The sequence below is a fragment of the Pseudophryne corroboree genome, chromosome 2, assembly GCF_028390025.1.
Source record: "Pseudophryne corroboree isolate aPseCor3 chromosome 2, aPseCor3.hap2, whole genome shotgun sequence".
NCBI classification, from domain to species: domain Eukaryota; kingdom Metazoa; phylum Chordata; class Amphibia; order Anura; family Myobatrachidae; genus Pseudophryne; species Pseudophryne corroboree.
In genome coordinates this window covers 717,006,526-717,028,221 of record NC_086445.1, presented here as the reverse complement: position 1 = coordinate 717,028,221, position 21,696 = coordinate 717,006,526, and the positions used below count along the sequence as shown (strand labels likewise).

The window sequence follows — 21,696 nt, the reverse complement described above, 5'->3', positions numbered from 1 at the left end:
CAGAGAGAGTGGGCAAGTGAGGGAAGCAGAGAGAGTGGGTGTAGGGAGCAGTGAGAGTGGGTGTAGGGAGCAGTGAGAGTGGGTGTAGGGAGCAGTGAGTGTAAGAGTAGGGAGCAGTGATAATTGGTGGGTGTAGGGAGCAGTGAGGGTGGGTGTAGGAGCAGTGAGAATGGGTGAGTGAGGGAAGCAGAGAGAGTGGGTGTAGGGAGCAGAAAGAGTGGGTGAGTGAGGGAAGCAGTGAGAGTGGGTGTAGGGAGCAGTGAGAGTGGGTGTAGGGAGCAGTGAGGGTGAGAGTAGGGAGCAGTGATAATGGGTGAGTGAGGGGAGCAGAGGGAGTGGGTGTAGGGAGCAGAGAGAGTGGGTGTAGGGAGCAGTGACGGTGGGTGAGTGAGGGGAGCAGAGAGAGTGGGTGTAGGGAGCAGTGAGTGTGGGTGTAGGGAGCAGTGAGAATGGGTGAGTGAGGGGAGCAGAGAGAGTGGGTGTAGGGAACAGTGAGGGAGGGTGAGTGAGGGGAGCAGAGAGAGTGGGTGTAGGGAGCGGTGAGAGTGAGAGTAGGGAGCAGTGATAATGGGTGAGTGAGGGGAACAGAGAGAGTGGGTGTAGGGAGGAGTTTGAATGGGTGAGTGAGGGGAGCAGAGAGAGTGGGTGTAGGGAGCAGAGAGTGGGTGTAGGTAGCAGTAAGGGTGGGTTAGTGAGGGGAGCAGAGAGAGTGGGAGTAGGGAGCAGTGAGGTAAGTGTAGGGAGCAGTGAGGGTGGGTGAGTGAGGGGAGCAGAGAGTGTGTGTACGGAGCAGTGAGAATGGGTGAGTGAGGGGAGCAGAGAGAGTGGGTGTAGGTAGCAGTGAGTGTGGGTGAGTGAGGTGAGCAGAGAGAGTGGGTGTAGGGAGCAGTGAGGGTGGGTGAGTGAGAGGAGCAGAGAGAGTGGGTGTAGGGAGCAGTGAGGGTGAGTGTATGGAGCAGTGAGGGTGGGTGAGTGACGGGAGCAGAGATAGTGGGTGTATGAAGCAGTGAGGGTGAGTGTAGGGAGCAGTGAGAGTGAGTGAGGGGAGCAGAGAGAGTGGGTGTAGGGAGCAGTAAGGGTGAGTGTAGGGAGCAGTGAGGGTGCGTGAGTGAGTAGAGCAGAGAGAGTGTGTGTAGGGAGCAGAGAGAGTGGGTGTAGGGAGCAGTGAGGGTGGATGAGTGAGAGGAGCAGAGAGAGTGGGTGTAGGGAGCAGTGAGGGTGAGTGTAGGGAGCAGTGAGGGTGGATGAATGACGGGAGCAGATATAGTGGGTGTATGAAGCAGTGAGGGTGAGTGTAGGGAGCAGTGAGAGTGAGTGAGGGGAGCAGAGAGAGTGGGTGTAGGGAGCAGTGAGGGTGAGTGTAGGGAGCAGTGAGGGTGCGTGAGTGAGGAGAGCAGAGAGAGTGTGTGTAGGGAGCAGAGAGAGTGGGTGTAGGGAGCAGTGAGGGTGGATGAGTGAGGGGAGCAGAGAGAGTGGGTGTAGGGAGCAGTGAGGGTGGGTGAGTGTGGGGAGCAGAGAGTGGGTGTAGAGAGCAGTGAGAGTGGGTGAGTGAGCGGAGCAGAGAGAGTTGGTGTAGGGAGCAGTGAGGGTGGGTGAGTGAGGGGAGCAGAGAGAGTGAGTGCAGGGAGCAGTGAGGGTGGATGAGTGAGGGGAGCAGAGAGAGTGGGTGTAGTGAGCAGTGAGAATGGGTGAGTGAGGGCAGCAGAGTGAATGGGTGTAGGGAGCAGTGAGGGTGGGTGAGTGAGAGGAGCAGAGAGAGTGGGTGTATGGAGCAGTGAGGGTGAGTGTAGGGAGCAGTGAGGGTGGGTGAGTAAGGGGAGCAGAGATAGTGGGTGTAGGGAGCAGTGATGGTGAATGTAGGAAGCAGTGAGAGAGTGAGTCAGGGGAGCAGAGAGAGTGGGTGTAGGGAGCAGTGATGGTGGGTGTAGGGAGCAGGTAGAATGGGTGAGTGAGGGGAGCAGAGAGTTGATGTAGGGAGCAGTGATGGTAAGTGAGTGAGGGGAGCAGAGAGAGTGGGTGTAGGGAGCAGTGAGGGTGAGTGTAGAGAGCAGTGAGGGTGCGTGAGTGAGGGTAGCAGAGAGTGGGTGTAGGGAGCAGTGAGGGTGGGTGAGTGAGCGGAGCAGTGAGAGTTGGTGTAGGGAGCAGTGAGGGTGAGTGTAGGGAGCAGTGAGGGTGGATGAATGACGGGAGCAGATATAGTGGGTGTATGAAGCAGTGAGGGTGAGTGTAGGGAGCAGTGAGAGTGAGTGAGGGGAGCAGAGAGAGTGGGTGTAGGGAGCAGTGAGGGTGAGTGTAGGGAGCAGTGAGGGTGCGTGAGTGAGGAGAGCAGAGAGAGTGTGTGTAGGGAGCAGAGAGAGTGGGTGTAGGGAGCAGTGAGGGTGGATGAGTGAGGGGAGCAGAGAGAGTGGGTGTAGGGAGCAGTGAGGGTGGGTGAGTGTGGGGAGCAGAGAGTGGGTGTAGAGAGCAGTGAGAGTGGGTGAGTGAGCGGAGCAGAGAGAGTTGGTGTAGGGAGCAGTGAGGGTGGGTGAGTGAGGGGAGCAGAGAGAGTGAGTGCAGGGAGCAGTGAGGGTGGATGAGTGAGGGGAGCAGAGAGAGTGGGTGTAGTGAGCAGTGAGAATGGGTGAGTGAGGGCAGCAGAGTGAATGGGTGTAGGGAGCAGTGAGGGTGGGTGAGTGAGAGGAGCAGAGAGAGTGGGTGTATGGAGCAGTGAGGGTGAGTGTAGGGAGCAGTGAGGGTGGGTGAGTAAGGGGAGCAGAGATAGTGGGTGTAGGGAGCAGTGATGGTGAATGTAGGAAGCAGTGAGAGAGTGAGTCAGGGGAGCAGAGAGAGTGGGTGTAGGGAGCAGTGATGGTGGGTGTAGGGAGCAGGTAGAATGGGTGAGTGAGGGGAGCAGAGAGTTGATGTAGGGAGCAGTGATGGTAAGTGAGTGAGGGGAGCAGAGAGAGTGGGTGTAGGGAGCAGTGAGGGTGAGTGTAGAGAGCAGTGAGGGTGCGTGAGTGAGGGTAGCAGAGAGTGGGTGTAGGGAGCAGTGAGGGTGGGTGAGTGAGCGGAGCAGTGAGAGTTGGTGTAGGGAGCAGTGAGGGTGAGTGTAGAGAGCAGTGATGGTGCGTGAGTGAGGGTAGCAGAGAGTGGGTGTAGGGAGCAGTGAGGGTGGGTGAGTGAGGGGAGCAGAGAGAGTGGGTGTAAGGAGCAGTGAGGGTGGGTGAGTGAGGGGAGCAGAGAGAGTGGGTGTAAGGAGCAGTGAGGGTGGGTGAGTGAGGGGAGCAGAGAGAGTGGGTGTAAGGAGCAGTGAGGGTGGGTGAGTGAGGGGAGCAGAGAGAGTGGGTGTAAGGAGCAGTGAGGGTGGGTGAGTGAGGGGAGCAGAGAGAGTGGGTGTAAGGAGCAGTGAGGGTGGGTGAGTGAGGGAAGCAGAGAAAGTGGGTGTAGGGAGCAGTGAGGGTGGGTGAGTGAGCGGAGCAGTGACAGTGGGTGAAGGGAGCAGTGAAGGTGGGTGAGTGAGGGGAGCAGAGAGAGTGGGTGTAGGGAGCAGTGAGGGTGAGTGAGTGAGGGGAGCAGTGAGGGTTGTTGAGTGAGGGGAGCAGAGAGTGGGTGTAGTCAGAGCTGGATTATAGGAGGGGCGACATGGGTGGTCGTCCTGGGGCCCCCACACATTAGGTGCTCCCAGTGTCGGACTGGGGCATGTAGGGCCCACCGGGGGAATGCAGTGGTAGGGGCCCATGTTTAGGGGTGTGGCCAGTCCACAGAGGAGGTGTGGCCTGCTATCTCATTGGTCTGACTAACCATTAGAGAGTGCAACGTCTGGGCCCCTTCATAAATATATACAGTAAATTCAGATGCTTCATGCATGACAATGTACCAGATTAATAACAGAAATGCACTGTAGAAAATACACCATAGTCCAGTATAAGGTAACATATGTATGATTTATAATTCAAGTGCACAGTCTATAACTTGATTCTTAGAGCAGGAGGTGGGCCCCCAGGCAGTGGGGCCCACCGGTGGTTTCCCCTGTACCCCTGTGGGCCAGTCCAAGCCTGGGTGCTCCCACACACAGTCCTTTGCTACTATTTCCTCCTCAGTGGCTCAGTTGATCCTTAACAACAGTGGCCGAGGAGCTACTTACTACTAGAGTGTCAGTCTCACTGGATACTGACGGCAAATCACGTGAGACACTGTACTAGAGTCTGCTGCTGCAGTGCTGAAGGGAATGAGCCGGCACTGTGTCAATGTGCTCCACCAGTTCCACGCTCTTCTAAGTAACACTTCGGTGGGGGGTGCATGCTCTACCGGTTCCAAGGCACTTCCAGCTTCATGGGTGCGGTAAAGTTCCAGGGGAAGGAGGACGCGAGGGGTTTATCTGTGTGTGTGTGTGTGTGTGTGTGTGTGTGTGTGTGTGTGTGTGCTATATGGGCTCCCTGCTCTCCCAGGTAACACTACATTGGAGAAGGGGGGTGGTCTTAACATACACAGGGGGGAAGGGAGGTGCCATCAATTTACTTAGTGGGAGCCCCCACAACTAAGTTGCCCCTGGTCCCCCACAAGCCTTAATCCAGCCCTGGGTGTAGGGATCAGTGAGGGTGAGAGTAGGGAGCAGTGAAGGTGGGTTAGTGAGGGGAGCAGAGAGAGTGGGTGTAGGGATCAGTGAGGGTGAGAGTAGGGAGCAGTGAGGGTGCATGAGTGAGGGGAGCAGAGAATGGGTGTAGGGAGCAGTGAGGGTGGGTGAGTGAGCGGAGCAGTGAGAGTGGGTGTAGGGAGCAGTGAGGGTGGGTGAGTGAGGGGAGCAGAGAGAGTGGGTGTAAGGAGCAGTGAGGGTGGGTGAGTGATGGAAGCAGAGAAAGTGGGTGTAGGGAGCAGTGAGGGTGGGTGAGTGAGCGAAGCAGTGACAGTGGGTGAAGGGAGCAGTGAAAGTGGGTGAGTGAGGGGAGCAGAGAGAGTGAGTGTAGGGAGCAGTGAGGGTGGGTGAGTGAGGGGAGCAGAGAGAGTGGGTGTAGGGAGCAGTGAGGGTGAGTGAGTGAGGGGAACAGTGAGGGTGGGTGAGTGAGGGGAGCAGAGAGAGTGGGTGTAGGGATCAGTGAGGGTGAGAGTAGGGAGCAGTGAGGGTGGGTGAGTGAGGGTGAGAGAGTGGGTGTAGGGATCAGTGAGGGTGAGAGTAGGGAGCAGTGAGGGTGGGTGAGTGAGGGTAAGAGAGAGAGTGGGTGTAGGGATCAGTGAGGGTGAGAATAGGGAGCAGTGAGGGTGGGTGAGTGAGGGTAAGAGAGAGAGAGTGGGTGTAGTGATCATTGAGGGTGAGAGTAGGGAGTAGTGAGGGGAGCAGAGAGTTGATGTAGGGAACAGTGAGGGACATCAGTGTGGACTGTGGAGGTGCTGAGCAAAGTGTGTGTTCCCACTGCCAGTTGTAACCTCCCCCCGCTCTGTGACTCCAGACCCCACGCTGCCATCTGCTCCTGCGCTGGACTCTTCCTCTGGCAGGCTCCTAGTCATGTGTGCGCCACTGCCAAGTGCAAGGCAGAGCTCCGGAGTCTCACAGCGCAGTCAGCCCTGGGACCATCCGTCGCACATCAGTTCTCTCAGGGGCTCAGTCAGGAAGGCGGGATGCAGCGTACCGGCATTTGTGGCCACTCCCAACGCCGAGATGCGCTGTTGCGGTGCGCTGGTGGCTGCTCCTCTTCTCCGTTCTCCCGCTGCCACTCCCAGAATGCCATGCGCATTCTGGCTTGAAACGCTGGGTGGGAGCACAACTTAGTTGCCCCTGGGTGACAGCGATGCGCCTACATGGTAAATGCTATTATCGTGTCAGTGCTTGCCCGCTTGTTGTGTGTGCTAGCGGATGCGCCCTCAGTGAAGACGCTCTGTTTGCAACGCACCGCTAGCACACATCTAGTTACGGCCCTGAATGACACTATAGCTAGCATGCAGGGGTGTAGGAAGGGCGGTTCCGGAAGAGTAAAGGCTCCAGGCGCCAAAAGTGTCAGAGGGTGTCAGCGGGTCCCGGAGCTGCTGGGAGGGTGAGTAGCAGAGCAACGGGTGACGGGTCCCGGATCTGCTGGCAGTGTGATACACACAGACTCTACCTCTCCCCAGGCTATATGGCGTACTGTGTATAAGGGACTACCTGGCGTAATGTATTTAAGGGGTCCTACTGAGGTGTAATGTGTGTAAGGGGCTCTTCCATGGCATAGGGCAGGTTGCCACTGCAGGGAAGGTGATGGAGCTGGGTCTGAGGAAGGTGAGGGCTGAGGATGGTGATGGGGCTGAAGTTGGTGGTGTGGGCTGAAGCTGAGTAAGGTGAGGGGGCTGTGGATGAGATAGGTGAGTGGGCTGGGAGCTGAGGGAGGTGATGGGGAAAGAAGATCAGGCTGGGAGCTGAGGATGGTAATGTATCTGTGGGCTGAGTAAAGGGATTGGGGGGCTCTGGCTTAGGATGTGTTTGTGTATATATTTTTTTTGGGGGGTCATGATCTGAGCTTGCTCCGGGTGCCATGGCTTCCTGCTACGCCTCGCGTAGCATGTACAGTATCTAGTCCTTCAAAAGATGACTGCATTAATTCAGTCAAAAATGAAAGATCATACAAGGAGCAGGAAGCATCAAGTGTGCATTATACATGTGATGCTTCCCGTCACTCATCACCAGCATAGCAGCCTTTGGTAATGCTGTCCTTTGCCATTAGAGGACTTTGGGTTTAAGAACAGGTAGACAGCGCATGTGCGAGCTGTCATGGACACTGCGAGAGATCAGATTGGATCCCTCTCCAGGAACATTGAGAGAAGAAGTCCATAAGCTTCTATTAGGCAAAGTTTTGCTTTCTGGAGCTTTGTGCATTTGGCAAACTTTCTGAGGTTTGACCTTATTTTAGTGTTGCTGCATCCTGCCCAGTAAGTTAAATTCTTTGAGAGTGGTATGGGTGCTATATATTTATTATGTGGTCTATTTACTAAGCCTTGGAGAGAGATAATTTGCAGAGAGATAAAGTACCAGTCAATGAGCTCCTGTCATGTTACATTGAAAAATAACAGGAGCTGGTTGGCAGTGAAAAGATTGGAGAAGTGAGCCGGTGGAGAAGTTGCCCATGCCAACCAATTAGCTTTCAAGTAACATTTATCAAATGCTTTCTATAAAATTATACATAGCAGCTGATTGGTTGCCATGAACAACTTCTCCAATGGCTTACTTTTCCATATTTTTTTTTACTGCTTCATGAATATACTCCATTGCACTCTCTCTGCACTTTATCTCTCTCCAGGCCTAGTAAATAGACCTCTATGTGATTTACAACTGCATTATTACGCTTTGTTGTATAAATAATTATTACTGTCCATAAAATATTCCCATGGATTGAATTACACCATAGGTAACTTTTACTTTCTAGATCTATAGTTTAAGGAAGAAGAAATATTGAGTTCCTCTTTGCAGAGTGTGGAAAAAATGTTCTATATTTGTGTGCAGGTTTCACTTCTGCACCAAGTTTAAGATAATTGTGCTGCCACAAATGCAAATAATTATATACTAGTGCTAAGGTCTACTTTGTTCAAAAGGGTGGCACTTGATATATCAGCTGTCGGGATTCCGGCACTCAGCATACTGGCGATGGAATCCTGACCGCCGGTAGACCAACAAATAATCTCCCTCTGGGGTCCTCAGAAGACCCTCCTTGGTATACTAAGGGTTAAAAGTAGAAACAGGCAGATTTTATTGGGATGGTTCCCAAAACTAGAAAGTATTGTAGGTGTGGTCCCTATATAGGTGCATTGCATATGTATTGTGCCGCCACATTTTTGCAGTTTTGTGAACATTTCTGACTTTTCATAGAAGAAGTATCTTGACAATGTTGTTGGCGGGATGTATCAAGCAATGCATTTTGGAAGCAATATATCCCGCCACTGATCGCATGCAAAGTGGCGGTTAGAAATCCTGCATGCACATAGAATTGCTAATAAAATAACAAAAGACATCTCTTACGAAAAGAGTGGTCCTCTGCTGGGGTGCATCTAGGGGACCGAGCGCCACTTTCAAAGTAAGTGGCTGGCGCCCTCCCCACCACCACCACCATCACCACACACACAAACATATTTGAAATAAGGAAGGCATGTCAAAAAAGGCATGTGGCCTTGTGGGGAAGGGGCGTAGCCACACAATGGTACTTCCAATTCAAATTATGCCACACAGTATCACGTTACACTGCATAGTAGTGTCCATTACTCACATTACACCGCACAGTAGTGTCTCTTATTCACGTTACACCACACAGTAGTACCCTTATAGAAAACACTGTCTATACAAGCAGGGCTGGTTCTAGACCTTGTGGCGCCCAGGGTGAAAGTTTCCTTTGGCGCACCCCCACCCTGACAGGCAAGACAGGGTTAGTGTGCAGCAAAAAATAGGGCCGTGGCTTCATAGAAAAGGGGCATGTTCATAGAATAGTACCGATTCACATTACATCGCACAGCAGTGTCCGTCAGTCACATTACACCACACCACACAGCAGTGTCCATCAGTCACATTACACCACCAGATGTACTCCCTAGTAGCGCCGCTTACACACAGAAATTTAAAAAAACTATAACAAAAAACTAAAAAAAATAGGATTTTAATTGCCTACTGGTAAATCCTTTTCTCGTAGTCTGTAGAGGATACTGGGGTTCCATTTAGTACCATGGGGTATAGACGGGTCCACTAAAAGCCATGGGCACTTTAAGAATTTGATATTGTGGGCAGGCTCCTCCCCCTATGCCCCTCCTACCAGACTCAGTCTAGGAAACTGTGCCCGAGGAGACAGACATACTTTGAGAGATGGATAGATAAGGATAGTGGTGAGATTCCGAACCAGCACACACAAACAAGAGGAAAGCCATGCATTGCTAACCATACTTGAAACAGGAACAGCAACAGCTGAACCAAACAATAATACTTAACCAAGTAACAGTGCAGAAAGAACGAAGCACTGGGCGGGCACGCAGTATCCTCTACGGCAGGGGTGGGCAATTAATTTCTGTAGGGGGCCAAATGAAAAATCTGAACTGTGTTGGAGGGCCGAACCAATGATAACTTGAACTTAAGTTATGAATTGTGGTGTAGGTCAAAGAGGAAAATATGCAAAAGAGTCTAAAAGTAATAAACAGTTTACTTTAAAACAAAAACAAGCATTATTTACATCACTGTTTCATTTTATTTTTAACTTGTTAATCTTCACAAATACTAAAGAGGTGTTTGCGGTATGTTAAAGATAAGCAACTGATCAACTTTAGACAAAATGCAATAAATGCTTTTGATGTTATCAGTTCACTTGTTCAGTGAGAAAAATCCAGTCTGTCTTGGGCTTGAACAAGTGCACTGAAATCTGGCTGAATGTCTGAGGTGGCTATGCGAAGGATAGCTGAGAGGTGATTATCAGTGATAGAGGATCTGTGTCTGGATTTGTTGAACTTCATCACTGAGAATATCTGTTCACATGTGTAGGTAGATCCAAAGAGGACTAGAATCCTCAGAGCATGTCTCCTCATGTGTGGAAAGTTCTCCTCTTTGAGTGAAGAGTAAAACTCAAGCAGTGGGACTGACCTAAAGTGCGCTGCCAGAAGTGTGTCAGACTGCAAGTCAATGAGTTCCAGATGAACATCACTGGGTGCATTATCCAAACTGCAGGTGAAGGGAGAAGAAACCATGTTCATTTCACTCTCAAGTGTTTTGAAGTCTTGAAATCGCCTTGAAAACTCACCATGTAGTGCTTCTAACATGGATGTGTACCTGTGGAGGTGATCAGCTGATGGTGTGGCTTCCTTTAGTGTTGGCATGTGAGTGAGAATATTGTCCCCCATTTGGCTTGAGAGAAGCTGCAACTTTCTCATGAAAGCCTTCACTGAGCTGTACATTTGATGCACAAAAAGGACCTTGCATTGCAGTTTGACATTCAGTTCATTCATCTGAGCAGTCACATCTACAGCAAAACCAAGGTCTACCAGCCAGTCTGCATCTGAAAGCTAAGGGATGTCATTTCCCTTCTTCATACAGAACTCCAAGATCTCCTCTCTCAGGTCCCAGAAAACTTTCAGCACTTTTTCCAGGCTGAGCCACCTGGCAGATGTGTGGTAGCTGATGTCACGATGTTCAGTCTCAATTTCATCCAAAAGTGCAACAAACTGTCTTTGATTCAGTGCTCTTGCTCTCATGAAGTTAACTGTTTTAGTTACAACATCAACCACATGGTTCATTTTTAATACTGACTTACACAACACTTCCTGATGTATAATACAATGCAAAAATGCTAATTTCTGCTCAGGGTTCATGTCTGTCACTTTATCCTGCATTCTCTTCAAAAATCCAACATTTTTCCCCGTCAGATTTGGACAACCATCTGTTGTCACGCCTACAAGTTTCTCCCATTTCAGTCCCAACTTGTCCAAACATGCATTTACCTCCATTAATAAATCACTCCCTGTTGTTGTCCCTTTCATTGACTGCATGGCTGCCAGCTCCTCCGTTATTTTGAAGTCTGCAGTAATCCCCCGTAAGAAGATGAGTAGCTGGGCAGTGTCATGTACATCGCAGCTCTCATCCAGAGCCAGGGTAAAACAGTCAAATTTAACAGCTCGGTTCTTCAGCTGAAACTCCAGATTTCCCACGATGTCCTCAACCCTTCTCGTTACAGTGCGCCGGGAGAGGGGGATGTTCTCAAATGCGCCCTTTTTCTCTAGGCATATAAGCGCAGCAGAGTCCACCAAACACTCCTTAATAAACTCTCCGTCAGAAAACGGTTTACTTTTTCTAGCTATTTTATGAGATATGACATAACTTGTCTTGGCAGCTGTATCTCTGGATGCGCTAAGTTTTGTAAAAAGCGTTCGTTGAGTTTGCAGTAGAGATGAGCGGGTTCGGTTTCTCTGAAACCGAACCCGCACGAACTTCATGTTTTTTTCACGGGTCCGAGCAGACTCGGATCCTCCCGCCTTGCTCGGTTAACCCGAGCGCGCCCGAACGTCATCATGACGCTGTCGGATTCTCGCGAGACTCGGATTCTATATAAGGAGCCGCGCGTCGCCGCCATTTTCACACGTGCATTGAGATTGATAGGGAGAGGACGTGGCTGGCGTCCTCTCCATTAGAAATTAGATTAGAAGAGAGAGAGAGATTGTGCAGAGTCAGACAGAGTTTACCACAGTGACCAGTGCAGTTGTTGTTAGTTAACTTTTATTTATTTTAATATATCCGTTCTCTGCTATATCCGTTCTCTGCCTGAAAAAAAACGATACACAGCAGCAGCCAGTCACACAGTGTGACTCAGTCTGTGTGCACTCAGCTCAGCCCAGTGTGCTGCACATCAATGTATAAAAGGCAAAGCTTATAATAATTGTGGGGGAGACTGGGGAGCACTGCAGGTTGTTATAGCAGGAGCCCCCAGGAGTACATAATATTATATTAATTTAAAATTAAACAGTGCACACTTTTGCTGCAGGAGTGCCACTGCCAGTGTGACTAGTGGTGACCAGTGCCTGACCACCAGTATAGTAGTATATTGTTGTATGTATTGTATACTATCTCTTTATCAACCAGTCTATATTAGCAGCAGACACAGTACAGTGCGGTAGTTCACGGCTGTGGCTACCTCTGTGTCGGCAGTCGGAACTCGGCAGGCAGTCCGTCCATCCATAATTGTATTACAATATATACCACCTAACCGTGGTATTTTTTTTTCTTTCTTTATACCGTCGTCATAGTGTCATACTAGTTGTTACGAGTATACTACTATCTCTTTATCAACCAGTGTACAGTGCGGTAGTTCACGGCTGTGGCTACCTCTGTGTCGGCAGTCGGCAGGCAGTCCGTCCATCCATAATTGTATTATTATTATAATATATACCACCTAACCGTGGTTTTTTTTTCATTCTTTATACCGTCATAGTGTCATACTAGTTGTTACGAGTATACTACTATCTCTTTATCAACCAGTGTACAGTGCGGTAGTTCACGGCTGTGGCTACCTCTGTGTCGGCAGTCGGCAGGCAGTCCGTCCATCCATAATTGTATTATTATTATAATATATACCACCTAACCGTGGTTTTTTTTTCATTCTTTATACCGTCGTCATAGTGTCATACTAGTTGTTACGAGTATACTACTATCTCTTTATCAACCAGTGTACAGTGCGGTAGTTCACGGCTGTGGCTACCTCTGTGTCGGCAGTCGGCAGGCAGTCCGTCCATCCATAATTGTATTATTATTATAATATATACCACCTAACCGTGGTTTTTTTTTCATTCTTTATACCGTCGTCATAGTGTCATACTAGTTGTTACGAGTATACTACTATCTCTTTATCAACCAGTGTACAGTGCGGTAGTTCACGGCTGTGGCTACCTCTGTGTCGGCAGTCGGCAGGCAGTCCGTCCATCCATAATTGTATTATTATTATAATATATACCACCTAACCGTGGTTTTTTTTTCATTCTTTATACCGTCGTCATAGTGTCATACTAGTTGTTACGAGTATACTACTATCTCTTTATCAACCAGTGTACAGTGCGGTAGTTCACGGCTGTGGCTACCTCTGTGTCGGCAGTCGGCAGGCAGTCCGTCCATCCATAATTGTATTATTATTATAATATATACCACCTAACCGTGGTTTTTTTTTCATTCTTTATACCGTCGTCATAGTGTCATACTAGTTGTTACGAGTATACTACTATCTCTTTATCAACCAGTGTACAGTGCGGTAGTTCACGGCTGTGGCTACCTCTGTGTCGGCAGTCGGCAGGCAGTCCGTCCATCCATAATTGTATTATTATTATAATATATACCACCTAACCGTGGTTTTTTTTTCATTCTTTATACCGTCGTCATAGTGTCATACTAGTTGTTACGAGTATACTACTATCTCTTTATCAACCAGTGTACAGTGCGGTAGTTCACGGCTGTGGCTACCTCTGTGTCGGCAGTCGGCAGGCAGTCCGTCCATCCATAATTGTATTATTATTATAATATATACCACCTAACCGTGGTTTTTTTTTCATTCTTTATACCGTCGTCATAGTGTCATACTAGTTGTTACGAGTATACTACTATCTCTTTATCAACCAGTGTACAGTGCGGTAGTTCACGGCTGTGGCTACCTCTGTGTCGGCAGTCGGCAGGTATCCAATACTAGTATCCAATCCATCCATCTCCATTGTTTACCTGAGGTGCCTTTTAGTTCTGCCTATAAAATATGGAGAACAAAAAAGTTGAGGTTCCAAAACTAGGGAAAGATCAAGATCCACTTCCACCTCGTGCTGAAGCTGCTGCCACTAGTCATGGCCGAGACGATGAAATGCCAGCAACGTCGTCTGCCAAGGCCGATGCCCAATGTCATAGTACAGAGCATGTCAAATCCAAAACACCAAATATCAGAAAAAAAAGGACTCCAAAACCTAAAATAAAATTGTCGGAGGAGAAGCGTAAACTTGCCAATATGCCATTTACCACACGGAGTGGCAAGGAACGGCTGAGGCCCTGGCCTATGTTCATGGCTAGTGGTTCAGCTTCACATGAGGATGGAAGCACTCAGCCTCTCGCTAGAAAACTGAAAAGACTCAAGCTGGCAAAAGCACCGCAAAGAACTGTGCGTTCTTCGAAATCCCAAATCCACAAGGAGAGTCCAATTGTGTCGGTTGCGATGCCTGACCTTCCCAACACTGGAGGTGAAGAGCATGCGCCTTCCACCATTTGCACGCCCCCTGCAAGTGCTGGAAGGAGCACCCGCAGTCCAGTTCCTGATAGTCAGATTGAAGATGTCAGTGTTGAAGTACACCAGGATGAGGAGGATATGGGTGTTGCTGGCGCTGGGGAGGAAATTGACCAGGAGGATTCTGATGGTGAGGTGGTTTGTTTAAGTCAGGCACCCGGGGAGACACCTGTTGTCCGTGGGAGGAATATGGCCGTTGACATGCCAGGTGAAAATACCAAAAAAATCAGCTCTTCGGTGTGGAGGTATTTCACCAGAAATGCGGACAACAGGTGTCAAGCCGTGTGTTCCCTTTGTCAAGCTGTAATAAGTAGGGGTAAGGACGTTAACCACCTCGGAACATCCTCCCTTATACGTCACCTGCAGCGCATTCATAATAAGTCAGTGACAAGTTCAAAAACTTTGGGTGACAGCGGAAGCAGTCCACTGACCAGTAAATCCCTTCCTCTTGTAACCAAGCTCACGCAAACCACCCCACCAACTCCCTCAGTGTCAATTTCCTCCTTCCCCAGGAATGCCAATAGTCCTGCAGGCCATGTCACTGGCAAGTCTGACGAGTCCTCTCCTGCCTGGGATTCCTCCGATGCATCCTTGCGTGTAACGCCTACTGCTGCTGGCGCTGCTGTTGTTGCCGCTGGGAGTCGATGGTCATCCCAGAGGGGAAGTCGTAAGCCCACTTGTACTACTTCCAGTAAGCAATTGACTGTTCAACAGTCCTTTGCGAGGAAGATGAAATATCACAGCAGTCATCCTACTGCAAAGCGGATAACTGAGGCCTTGGCATCCTGGGTGGTGAGAAACGTGGTTCCGGTATCCATCATTACTGCAGAGCCAACTAGAGACTTGTTGGAGGTACTGTGTCCCCGGTACCAAATACCATCTAGGTTCCATTTCTCTAGGCAGGCGATACCGAAAATGTACACAGACCTCAGAAAAAGAGTCACCAGTGTCCTAAAAAATGCAGCTGTACCCAATGTCCACTTAACCACGGACATGTGGACAAGTGGAGCAGGGCAGGGTCAGGACTATATGACTGTGACAGCCCACTGGGTAGATGTATGGACTCCCGCCGCAAGAACAGCAGCGGCGGCACCAGTAGCAGCATCTCGCAAACGCCAACTCTTTCCTAGGCAGGCTACGCTTTGTATCACCGCTTTCCAGAATACGCACACAGCTGAAAACCTCTTACGGCAACTGAGGAAGATCATCGCGGAATGGCTTACCCCAATTGGACTCTCCTGTGGATTTTTGGCATCGGACAACGCCAGCAATATTGTGTGTGCATTAAATCTGGGCCAATTCCAGCACGTCCCATGTTTTGCACATACCTTGAATTTGGTGGTGCAGAATTTTTTAAAAAACGACAGGGGCGTGCAAGAGATGCTGTCGGTGGCCAGAAGAATTGCGGGACACTTTCGGCGTACAGGCACCACGTACAGAAAACTGGAGCACCACCAAAAACTACTGAACCTGCCCTGCCATCATCTGAAGCAAGAAGTGGTAACGAGGTGGAATTCAACCCTCTATATGCTTCAGAGGTTGGAGGAGCAGCAAAAGGCCATTCAAGCCTATACAATTGAGCACGATATAGTAGGTGGAATGCACCTGTCTCAAGTGCAGTGGAGAATGATTTCAACGTTGTGCAAGGTTCTGATGCCCTTTGAACTTGCCACACGTGAAGTCAGTTCAGACACTGCCAGCCTGAGTCAGGTCATTCCCCTCATCAGGCTTTTGCAGAAGAAGCTGGAGGCATTGAAGAAGGAGCTAACACGGAGCGATTCCGCTAGGCATGTGGGACTTGTGGATGCAGCCCTTAATTCGCTTAACAAGGATTCACGGGTGGTCAATCTGTTGAAATCAGAGCACTACATTTTGGCCACCGTGCTCGATCCTAGATTTAAAGCCTACCTTGGATCTCTCTTTCCGGCAGACACAGGTCTGCTGGGGTTGAAAGACCTGCTGGTGACAAAATTGTCAAGTCAAGCGGAACGCGACCTGTCAACATCTCCTCCTTCACATTCTCCCGCAACTGGGGGTGCGAGGAAAAGGCTCAGAATTCCGAGCCCACCCGCTGGCGGTGATGCAGGGCAGTCTGGAGCGACTGCTGATGCTGACATCTGGTCCGGACTGAAGGACCTGACAACGATTACGGACATGTCGTCTACTGTCACTGCATATGATTCTCTCAACATTGATAGAATGGTGGAGGATTATATGAGTGACCGCATCCAAGTAGGCACGTCACACAGTCCGTACTTATACTGGCAGGAAAAAGAGGCAATTTGGAGGCCCTTGCACAAACTGGCTTTATTCTACCTAAGTTGCCCTCCCACAAGTGTGTACTCCGAAAGAGTGTTTAGTGCCGCCGCTCACCTTGTCAGCAATCGGCGTACGAGGTTACATCCAGAAAATGTGGAGAAGATGATGTTCATTAAAATGAATTATAATCAATTCCTCCGCGGAGACATTGACCAGCAGCAATTGCCTCCACAAAGTACACAGGGAGCTGAGATGGTGGATTCCAGTGGGGACGAATTGATAATCTGTGAGGAGGGGGATGTACACGGTGATATATCGGAGGGTGAAGATGAGGTGGACATCTTGCCTCTGTAGAGCCAGTTTGTGCAAGGAGAGATTAATTGCTTCTTTTTTGGGGGGGGTCCAAACCAACCCGTCATATCAGTCACAGTCGTGTGGCAGACCCTGTCACTGAAATGATGGGTTGGTTAAAGTGTGCATGTCCTGTTTTGTTTATACAACATAAGGGTGGGTGGGAGGGCCCAAGGATAATTCCATCTTGCACCTCTTTTTTCTTTTCTTTTTCTTTGCATCATGTGCTGATTGGGGAGGGTTTTTTGGAAGGGACATCCTGCGTGACACTGCAGTGTCACTCCTAGATGGGCCCGGTGTTTGTGTCGGCCACTAGGGTCGCTAATCTTACTCACACAGCTACCTCATTGCGCCTCTTTTTTTCTTTGCGTCATGTGCTGTTTGGGGATGGTTTTTTGGAAGGGACATCCTGCGTGACACTGCAGTGCCACTCCTAGATGTGCCCGGTGTTTGTGTCGGCCACTAGGGTCGCTAATCTTACTCACACAGTCAGCTACCTCATTGCGCCTCTTTTTTTCTTTGCGTCATGTGCTGTTTGGGGAGGGTTTTTTGGAAGGGCCATCCTGCGTGACACTGCAGTGCCACTCCTAGATGGGCCCGGTGTTTGTGTCGGCCACTAGGGTCGCTTATCTTTCTCACACAGTCAGCTACCTCATTGCGCCTCTTTTTTTCTTTGCGTCATGTGCTGTTTGGGGAGGGTTTTTTGGAAGGGACATCCTGCGTGACACTGCAGTGCCACTCCTAGATGGGCCCGGTGTTTGTGTCGGCCACTAGGGTCGCTAATCTTACTCACACAGCTACCTCATTGCGCCTCTTTTTTTCTTTGCGTCATGTGCTGTTTGGGGAGGGTTTTTTGGAAGGGACATCCTGCGTGACACTGCAGTGCCACTCCTAGATGGGCCCGGTGTTTGTGTCGGCCACTAGGGTCGCTTATCTTACTCACACAGCGACCTCGGTGCAAATTTTAGGACTAAAAATAATATTGTGAGGTGTGATGTGTTCAGAGTAGGCTGAAAATGAGTGTAAATTATGTTTTTTGAGGTTAATAATACTTTGGGATCAAAATTACCCCCAAATTCTATGATTTAAGCTGTTTTTTAGGGTTTTTTGAAAAAAACACCCGAATCCAAAACACACCCGAATCCGACAAAAATAATTCGGTGAGGTTTTGCCAAAACGCGTTCGAACCCAAAACACGGCCGCGGAACCGAACCCAAAACCAAAACACAAAACCCGAAAAATTTCAGGCGCTCATCTCTAGTTTGCAGCTTGGCTAGTAAAGCCCCCGACTCCTTTACGCGCTCTTGGTCAGATAAGTTCTTATATTTATCTTCGTATTTGGTCACGTAGTGGCGATTCAGATTGTAATCTTTAAACACAGTGACTTGTGTACCACAAACTAAGCACAGGGCTTTACCCTTGATTTCTGTAAATAAATATTTAGCAGTCCATGCCTTGTTGAAAACGCGGCATTCGGAATCAACTTTTCTATTTTTAATGTGAGCCCACATTTTTGAGGGGTCAGTATTTAATAAATAATAGGCGGTATCACTCACGTTTAGGCAGTGTAGGAGCTGAGTATGTGACAGCTGCGGGACGTCCAGGGCGGGGTCCGCTGTGCGGCTGGAACTGGGTGGTAGCGTCTGCTATATCTCCGCTTCCCGTCTGGGGTGCCCTCAGATCTTGGCGGAGCACAATACCCCAGTGGTGCTCACGTCCTGGGCACAATACCCCTGATCCTCAGGCTGGCTTGATCTGCTCACGGGAGCGGAGGACGTGACAGCTGCGGGACGTCAAGGGCGGCGTCCGCTGGGCGGCTGGAACTGGGTGGTAGTGTCTGCTATATCTTTGCTTTCCATCTGGGGTACCCTCAGATCTTGGCGGAGCACAATACCCCAGTGGCGCTCACGTCCTGGGCACAATATCCCTGATCCTCAGACTGGCTTGTTCTACTCACGTCCGACCTGGGCGGATCACAATATCCCAGTGGCCAGTGGCTTGATCTGCTCACTTCCTGGGCGGAGCACATTAGCTCACGTCCTGGGCGGCGCACAGTATGTCCTGGGTGGCGCACAATACCCCACACATGCATAATAGCTCACGTCCTGGGCGGCGCACAATACGTCCTGGGCGGCGCACAATACCCCACACATGCATTAATGCTTAATCTACAGTATGGTGCAGGGAGGTGCGGGCCGGACAGGGATTGACAAAGGGCCGTATGTGGCCCGCGGGCCGTACTTTGTCCAGGTCTGCTCTACGGACTACGAGAAAAGGATTTACCGGCAGGTAATTAAAATCCTATTTTCTCTTATGTCCTAGAGCATAGGTCTGCAAACTCGGTCCTCATTACCCCACACAGTGCATGTTTTGCAGGTAACCCAGCAGGTGCACAGGTGTATTAAATACTCACAGATACATTTTAAAAGGTCCGCAGGTGGACTTAATTATTTCACTTGTGATTCTGTGAGGAGACCTGCAAAACATGTACTGTGTGGGGTAATGAGGACCAAGTTTGCAGACCTATGTCCTAGAGGATACTGGGGTTCCATTTAGAACCATGGGAAAGTACCAAAGCTCCCAAAATGGGTGGGAGAGTGCTGATGTTCCTGCAGAACTGATTGACCAAACTGAAGGTCCTCAGAGGCCAAAGTATCGAACTTGTAAAATTTAGCAAACGTGTTCGAACCTGACCAAGTACCTGCTCGGCAGAGCTGTAAAGCCAAGACACCCTGAGCAGCAACCCAAGAAGAACCCACCGACCTAGTCGAGTGGGCCTGAACAGTTTTCGGAATCGGCAAGCCTGCCGTGGAATAAGCCTGATACAGCAGGACACCCAATCTTATTGGAATCATAGAGAACGAACAGCGAGTCAGATTTCATGTGACGAGCTGTCCTCTTTACATACACCTTCAAAGCCCTTACAACATCCAAAAACTTTGGCGTAGCAGAGGTGTCCGTAACAGCCGTAACCACAATAGTTTGGTTGATGTGAAACGCGGACACCACCTTAGGAAGGAATTACTGATGAGTTCTGAGTTCAGCTCTGTCCTCATGGAAAATTAAATAGGGACTTTTATGAGACAATGCCCCCAACTGCAACACACATCTTGCTGAATCCAAGGACAACAGTGTGACTGTCTTCCACATAAGATACTTAACCTTTACCTCCTGTAACAGTTAAAACCAGTCCGATTGGAGGAACTGCAGCATCAAATTGAGATCCCAAGGTGCCGTAGGAGGCACAAAGGGAGGTGGGATGTGTAGAACTCCTTTCAAGAATGTCTGGACCTCGGGAAGAGAAGCCAATTGTTTCTGAAAGAAAATAGACAAGGCTGAAATCTAGACTTTTATTGAGCCCAGAGCTAGGCCCACATCCACACCCGACTGCAGAAAAAGCAGGAAACGTCCCACATGAAATTCCACCGCAGAATATTTTCTGCTCTCACACCAAGAGATGTAATTCTTCCAAATACGGTGGTAATGTTTAGACGTTACCCCCTTCCTGGCCTGAATCATAGTCAGGATGACTTTGTCAGGGATGCCTCTCCCGGCAAGAATCAGCCGTTCTACTTCCATACTGTTAAACGTAGCCGTGGTAAGTGTTGAAAGACGAATGGGCCCAGTTGCAGAAGATCTTCGCGAAGAGGTAGAGGCCACGGATCTTCGAGGAGCATGTCCAGGAGGTTCGCGTACCAGGCCCTTTTTGGCCAGTCCGGAGCAATGAGAATTGCTTGAACCTTTTCCCTTTTTATTCTTTTCAGAATTCTTGGGATCAGAGGAAATAGAGGAAACACGTACACCATCTGATATACCCATGGAGTCATCAGAGTGTCCACTGTCACTGTCTGTGGGTCTCTCGACCTGGAACAATACCACTTGAGATTTTTGTTGAGACGAGAGGCCATCACGTTGATCTGTGGATATCCCCATCGACTTGTCAAGCACATAAACACCTCCTGGTGAAGGCCCCACTCCCCTGGGTGCAGCTCGTGTCTGCTGAGGAAGTTTACTCCTGGAATGAAGACCGCCGAGAACAAAGCAGCGTGTTTTTCTGCCCAGAGGAGAATTCTTGACACCTCTGACATTTCTGCTCTGGTTTTCGTTCTGCCCTGTCGGTTTATGTATGCCGTTATGTATGCCGTTATGTATGCCGTATCACATTGTCCGACTGGACCTGAATGGCCCGATCCTGAAGAAGATATGAGGCATGCAGAAGGGCATTGTATAAAGCCCTGAGTTCCAGAATGTTGATTGGAAGGACGACTTCCTGACTTGTCCACCTTCCTTGAAACTGCACCCCCAGGGTGACTGCTCCCCAACCTCTGAGGCTTGTGTCCAGGGTTAGAAGAATCCAATTTTGAATCCTGAACCATCAGCCCTCGATCAGGTGAGAAGTCTGTAGCCATCACAGACCTTCAGCGACAGATGGATCCTCTGGTGCATGTGAAGATGTGATTCAGACCATTTGTCCAACAGATCAAGCTGGAAGTGCATGAAACCTTCCATACTGAAGAGCCTCGTAAGAGGCCACCATTTTTCCCAGAAGGTGAATGCATAGGTGCACCAATATCTGGGTTGGTTTCAGGACATCCCAAACCATCGACTGGATTACCAATGCCTTTTCCAATGGAAGAAAAACTTTCTGCGACTGTGTGTCCAGAATCATTCCCAGAAATGGGAGCCTCCGAGTTGGCTCTAAGTGAGATTTTGGAAGCCGTGATCCAGGAGTAGTTGAATTGTGAGGCAAATGCTCTTCAACAACCTCTCCCTGGACGGAGCCTTTATCAGAAGATCATCCAGGTACGGAATTATGTTCACTCCCTGCTTGCGAAGGAGAAACATCATCTCTGCCATCACCTTGGTGAACACCCTCGGTGCCGTGGAGAGACCAAAAGGTAGGGCCTGGAACTTCTAGTGACAGTCCTGCAGTGCAAACCATAGATAAGCCTGGTGATCGGAATGTGAAGGTACGTAGCCTTGATATCCACAGACACTAGGAATTCCCCCTCCTCCAGACCTAAGATCACCGCTCTCAGAGACTCCATCTTGAACTTGAACACTCGTAAGAACGGGTTCAATGATTTTAGATTCAGAATCGGCCTTACCGAACTGTCCGGTTTCGGCACTACAAACAAATTGGAACAATACCCCTTGTTTTGAAGACACGGTGGAACTGGAACAATGACCTGTGTTTAAACCAGTTTTTGAATGGCATCCTGTAAGGTTATACTTGCCTCCTGTGAAACTGGTAAGCCTGATTTGAAGAATCTGTGAGGTGGGAGTTCCTGAAACTCCAGTCTGTACCCCTGGGAAATAAGATCTATGACCCAGGGATCCTGGCATGATGTTGTCCAGATGTCACTGAATTTTTTTA

At 49.5% G+C, this 21,696-nt stretch overlaps 1 pseudogene; it reads right to left on the bottom strand.

Annotated features, from left to right (window-relative positions):
- Positions 1-9,213: 9,213 nt before the first annotated feature.
- Positions 9,214-10,899, bottom strand: LOC135010411 (general transcription factor II-I repeat domain-containing protein 2B-like; annotated as a pseudogene).
- Between the last annotated feature and the right edge of the window lie 10,797 nt (positions 10,900-21,696).